The sequence below is a fragment of the Spermophilus citellus genome (assembly GCF_964194105.1).
Source record: "Spermophilus citellus genome assembly, chromosome: 18".
NCBI classification, from domain to species: Eukaryota; Metazoa; Chordata; class Mammalia; order Rodentia; family Sciuridae; genus Spermophilus; species Spermophilus citellus.
The window spans coordinates 11,164,510-11,171,032 of NC_138200.1; positions in this window are offsets into that span (position 1 = coordinate 11,164,510).

The window sequence follows — 6,523 nt, forward strand, 5'->3', positions numbered from 1 at the left end:
CGGAGCCCCACCCTCAGCCCTTTTCTATATTTTATTTGGAGACAAGATCTCACTGCTTAGGGCCTCGCTAAGTTGCTGAGGCTGCCTTTGAACTTGTGATCCTCCTGCCTCAGCCTCCCGAAGCGCCGGGATCACAGGCAAGCGCCACTGCACCTGGCAGATTCAGCAGTTTTCTAAAAGGTCTCGGCTGCTCAGTGGCAGAGCTGAAATTGGAACCCGTAACTGGGACAGATCCGAGCTCTAAATCGCCCCTGATCTTCCACTCATCGGGGACCCACGGGCTGGGGAATTAATTAGGCAGATCTGGGCACAAAGGCACAAATCGGTTCTCTTGGGCCTCAGTTTTCTCATTTTGAAATGGAGCATGGTGATGGTGCTTCACAACCACTTGTAAGGCTTGGGCAGGAAGCTGCCTGGCCGGATTCCTGGCCTGGAGTCGACTCCAGCAGCAGCAGCAGTAGTGGAGACAATGGTTAACATTGTTGCTTTACAGCCATCTGCAGGAAGCTCCTATTTAGCACAAGTGAAGCCCTGTGTTCAACACAGCACCAAATAAAATACAGACCATGCTCACCAGAGAGGTGTCTCTGTTTGTTTTTTATCCAGCCTTAAGTCATTGAGCCAGCCATTATCCCCGGCACTGGGGGGACACAGCAGAAAATAATACAGAGAAGAAGTTCTGCCTTCCTAAAGCCCCAGCCTAGTGGACAGAAATGGATCAGAAGGGTAACAGTTCAGCGGAAGCCCTCAGGTCCGAGGCCATAAAGATTATGGAGCCACAGAGCCAGGTAGGGGGTTGGGCAGGCAGGGAGGGGGGGAATCAGAGGCAGGGACCAGGAGATGGGGGAGGGAGAGAGGGAGAGAGAGGGAGAGAGATGATACAGAGGATGAAGACCAGAGAAAGGACAGAGAGACCAAGAGAGAGGCGAGGAGAGCAACACCTGGCAGAGAGAGACAGACCCAGAGAGCCCGGGAGGTTTCCTGGTCCCCAGGGGTGTCTGTCTTGGCCAGAGTCCCCACAAGTCCCAAGCAGGTCTGGTCCTCTTTTGCAACATCCCTATGCCATTCTTGAAGATTCCTCTTTTGAGTTTTGTTTACTTTGGGGGATTTGGTCCCTGGACACCCTCTGCCTTGGTTTTGATGCCCACGGGTGGCCCGGGTCCAGGGACCTGGCGGGGCAGCTCTCAGCCTGACACACCCGGGTGAATTTCTGGATGGAATCACAGGGGCGGGTCTTGGAAATCTCTGAATTTTCTAACGTCCTTGTTCTGCTGAGATATTGCCAAATCGGGAAAGTGTAGCCGCTGTGTTCCTCTTCTGGAGTGTGCTGTCACTGTCTGGGGTTACCCCAGCTCCCAGGCTCCCTGCTACGGTGGCTCTGCCTCTCCCGGAGCTCTGGACGGTCAGAGGCTGTCCCTTGCCTGTTGGTGTTTGGGCTCCACGGTTGAGGCCCCCTCACCTCAGGCTCTGTCGCTTCCCTTTGTGGATCTGTTTCTTGGTGACAGGAATGGGGTCTTGGCCCTAAAACAGACCACTGAAGCTTTGGTCTCTTAGTCCCAGAAGCTCAGAAATGGGTGCATGTCAGGTTTAAGGGTCAGGAATGGGGTGGAGGTTGAGAAGGAGTCAGAGCGGAGGTCAAGAAATGGGAGGGTCTCAGGGAGGGGGCTAGGATTTGGGTAGCCGATGTTCCTGAGTAAAATGAACAAACAAATTGGGTCAGCAAATAGCTGAGAAGGTCAAAGGCCCATGTTGTCAGAATGGCTATATTAAATGTCTTATTTTGGGTCTGGTTGAGCGTGGGAGGGAATCAGTGCCTGGTGGGAGGGGCATTTTGAAAGGAGGAAGCTGAGTGGCTCCCCCTGGCAACCTCTCCCCACCTCTGAGCCCGAGGGGTGATCAGGGAATCATTGAAATGACCCTCCTTTGACTCCCACAGCTCTGTGGACCCCTTCAGCTTGGGTCTTTTGTTGCTTGCCTTCATCCAGTCAACACAGATTTATTGAACACCTACTAGGTATTGGGATCTATCCCAGGTGCTGAAGACACCACAGGAGTATGTCCCTGCCCTGCTGGAGGTCCCATGCTGGGGTGGGAGGTACAGAGAGAGAGAAAGATAAGGTGGACAGGTGCTTTGCTGGAACCTGGTAAAGGCCACCGAGAAAAATAAGACAGGGCGAGCAGACAAGGGAGGATTCCATCAGTTGAATGCCTCTGATAACCAGGATTCCGTCTGGTCATCAGCTCAACAACACTGGCAGCCCAGCCTGGGGAATGACCCCTTAGGCAGGTCTGGTGGAGGAGGTGAGTGGTGAAGGGCACCTCATCACCTGGCTCCAGAGGAATTAGAACCAGTTTTCAAGGTTATGGAATTAAGACAACAGAAAGTTGAAGATTCAGCTCAGCCTTCAAAGGCTGTGTGACCAGCAGAGACGGCAGGAAGCCAGAGCCCAGAAATGCAGGGCCATTAAAATGAAACCCATGAGGCAGGACAATGGTCTGCCCTGTTCTGAAATTATTTTATGACCTTTCCCAGATGATAAGGGGCAATTTCCTGGTAGTCAGTAGCAAGCACCATGAGTAAGGCTTCATTCACCAAAGCAGCCTAGAGATTCATGGACTTTTTTAGCTTAATAAAAATTGCACCTTGAGTCACAGAATAATGAGCCTGCCTCCCTCCACCAGGCCTGAAGAGCTCAGGTGCAGCCCAAACCCCACTCCTACCTGTGATGGCGTCAACAGACCCCGTCTCTCCTGTCTACAGACCCCGTCTCTCCTACCTGTAGATGCTGTGGAAGCTGCACACTTTTGTCCCTTGTTTGAATCAGCCTGGGATTGCTGTCCCCCAACCACTGCCTCCTTTGTGCCTGAACATTAGAGTCTTGTTCCTGTGCCATGGTGCCTCTGTCTGGATCTTCTGAGAACATAAAGACCCGCAGAGTTCCCCCCCCAGTACTGGGGACTGAACCCAGGAAGTGCTTTACCACTGAGCCACATCCCCAGCCCTTTTTATTTTTTATTTTGAGACAGGGTCTGGCTAAATTGCTTAGGGCCTCGCTAAGTTGCAGAGACTGACCTCGAACTTGCCGTCCTCCTGCCTCAGCCTCTGGAGCAGCTGGGATTACAGGAGTTCACTACCACCCCAGCTCCGGGACACTTCCTCTGAGGTTACCCAACATTTTAAACTCTCCTCTTCATGTCCTCCCTTCAAGGCGGAAGTCCCCAAACTCACAGCTCTAGTGTTTCCTGTAGCAAGCTGCCTGGCTGTGGACTAGGTCTCACCAATCAGCTTGCCTCTGGAGGTGACAGTGCCAACTGGCAGCCTGGCAAGGGAATGACCCCTTAGGCAGGCCTGGTGGAGGGAGTAAGTGGTGAAGGGCACCTCATCACCTGGCTCCAGAGGGAGTCCAGTCACACCTTGTCCATGGGGAACCCTGCATGTGCAACATGGTGGCCCTGTGTCTGGTCCACTAGGGTGGGGTTGGGGACAATCCAGTCCAGGACAGCCTCGGGGAGCTGGCAGTGCCCCCTGCGGAGCACCGTCCTGCTCTCTGGTTGTCCCGGGGATTCTGCAGGTGACCTGTTAGCTCTCCTGCCTCAATCCTTCAGTGCTCTCTATTGCATATAGCCAAGAGTGGGTGGTGGAAGATTCCGGAAGGTCATACCACGGTGGGGTCAGGGAAGGTTTGTGGATAGTCTTATGGTTCCCAGTGATCTGCTGCTCTCCCTGCAGGAGGAGGTCACTGCTCCACCCCCTACGGACAGCAAGCACCGTCATGTGACTTGCTTAGGCAACAGAATGTGAGCTAAAGTGAGGTCAGCAGATTCCCAGCAGAAGTTCTGAGCCTGAAAAGTTCTTGCTTCATCCATGGTTCTTCTTCAATCAGTCACAATAACTGCCTGACCCAGAGGGTGTTGCTCCTTGGGCCATGATCCCAGATGATGTCACATGGAAAAGACCCCCAGCCGACCTGCAGTGCACATGAAACGTGAGAGAGGAACTGATCATGTGAGCCCCCGAGATGCTGGGCTTGTTTGTTACTGCAGCAAGATCTAGCAGAAGCTGACATAGAAAAAATCATCACCGAGCCACGCCCACAGCCTTTTTTAATATTTCTTCTTGAGACAGGGTCTTGCTAAGTTCCTGAGGCTGGCCTCTGTGGGGTGGGCAGGCTTCCCTTCCCCTCCCCTTCCATGGCGGCTGTGGGTGGGGGGGACTTTCCACCTGACCCAGGAGACGGGAAATGGCCAATCAGAAGCTGACACGGCAACGGACCCCAACCACCATGGTTCCCATTGGCTGAAGCAATCGCCCCTCCATCCCACATCAGCCCTGACAACCCGGGAGAGACTTGATGCCCCGCGACGTCCCCGGCCCTCACCCTTTTGGGGACCGTTGCCTGGGAGCGCCCCCAATAAACCTTCTTTTGGGAACTCCTTCTTGTTCCGTGGTCCTGATCTCGCGCCCTTTCTGCTTTGCATTTGGTGCTGAGACCCGGGAGGAGCTGAAGCCTTCCCCTTGGGGTGGAGGTTGCTCCTCTCCACAGGGATCTGGAGCCCACCTGCCCTCATCCGACGGACGTGGGGTGAGTCCTTTCTCTTTGATCTTTGACTCCCTCCTGATTGCGATGGCAGAGACTCCCCTCCCCACCGGGCCCCCAGTGGACTGCGGAGCCTCTCAGTCCCTGGCTCTCCGGGAGCAGAGCAGGTAATTGCCTTTTCCCTCCCTGCTTGCCTGGGGTCGGATCGTCATGGGAAACACAGAGTCCTCTCTGGACCCCGAAACTCCGTTGGGGAGTTTTTTCCCAAGCTGGGACTCGCTGGGGACTTATGCAGTAAATGGCTGCTCTTCTATCCCACAATACACTTTAGATAATGGCTCTAAGTGGCCTCCTGAGGGGACTTTTGATTTTAAAGTCCTCATTGATTTGTGCCATTTCTTCCGACGGACGGAAAAGTGGGTGGAGGTTCCTTATGTTCAGGCCTCTTGGGACTCGCACTCCCCCTTTCTGCTCCTCTGCTCCACTTTCCAAGTCCTCCTTGCTAAAGAAACTCGTCCTCCTAAGTCCCCTCTGCTCCTGTTGTAGGGACACACGAGGCAGGGCACTGAAGACAGCAGGACACAGTTTTATTTGGCTGCAGCCAGGTTCAGGGGGCACAGCCTTTGCTGTCATCGATCAATCCCCTGAACCCCGAGTTCAGGGAGTTTCAGAGTTTTATACCCAGCATGTAGGGGGAGGGGCTCAGAAGTTCCCAGTCTGCAGAAGTTCACATAAAAGCAGCTTTTTCTCTCACTGTTCTGGGCAAGTTAACTCTTCAAGGACAGCACCTGAGAAGGGGGGGGGGGGCTTCTCCTCCCCTCTCCTTCCTCCCCCTGCCAGCGGTTACCATGGGCCCATTTGTAACTTATCTTAAACATGTAGGCATCTCTGTGAAGCCCAGCTCAAGGCCAGAGGCCTTGTTTGCACATTTCTACAAAGTTCTATACTGGATACGTTTGTGAAAACTAGTGAGGGGGTGTCCAGCACTTGGAGGGCTGGTATCTTCCCTGCCAGTGGCCAAGTAAACAGGGCGACAGGAAAATGGGAAGTTTATCTACACTGAACTCTCTTGCTGACAGTCCTGAAATCAGCCGTGGTGAAGCAGGCTTTTCTGTGGAGAAAGGGGGTGCCACTTCACTCCTGACCCTGACCCTCTCCACTCCCTGAACCTCCCCAGACACTCTCCTCACCACCCGCAGACCCTCCTGCCCCACCCTCCTCCTCCTCCGGAACCGCCCCCCGCCAGTGAGTCCACCCTCCTTCCCGGCTCCTCCCCAGTCAGTGCCCATCCCAGGTCTCTGGGGCCTCTTGACATCTCTTTATCTTTAGCCCTTCTTCTTGGTTGGGCCCCATCCCTGGTCTGGATAATGGGCTGCCCCAGATCAGTCCTGGCCCAGGGTTCCTCCGTGTAGGAGGGAGCATGATTTCTCCAGCTTATGAGCTAAATGGTGGAGAAAGGCTGGCACACGAAACGGCCTCGTCTCCCTCAGGCGTTTCCCTCTGGTCAACATGGGCAGGTCTTTAGTCCCTTGCAGGGGCATTCGGAGAGTCATCTGGGCTGTGGCTCTGGTCTTGGGACAAATGTCCCACCTTATTCTTGGGAGGTGAAGAGTCTTTGGTCCTAGGAAGCCTCTGGCTCTGAGGACATCACAGAGGACGGAATGGCCAGTACTGGGGGCCATCATTTGTTGCTGAACTCCTCTGTCCTCTCTGCCAGGTGGCAGGATCTGAGGGCATCGTCCGGGTTCATGTCCCTTTTCCCCAGAACACCTCTCCCAAGTCGAGAGACACCTAGGCGCCCTTTCTGCTGACCCACTGCCTACATCAAAGAATTTAAGTGCCTTTCCCAAGCCTGTGGCCTTACGTGGCATAAGTCCATGTCACCCTCGCCTCCACCTCACCCAGGTAGCTGCACGGGACCATGCCAACCAGGTTCATTTGACCGATGACACCGTGCCTACAGGCGTGGCCGTGGTCCCCGACAC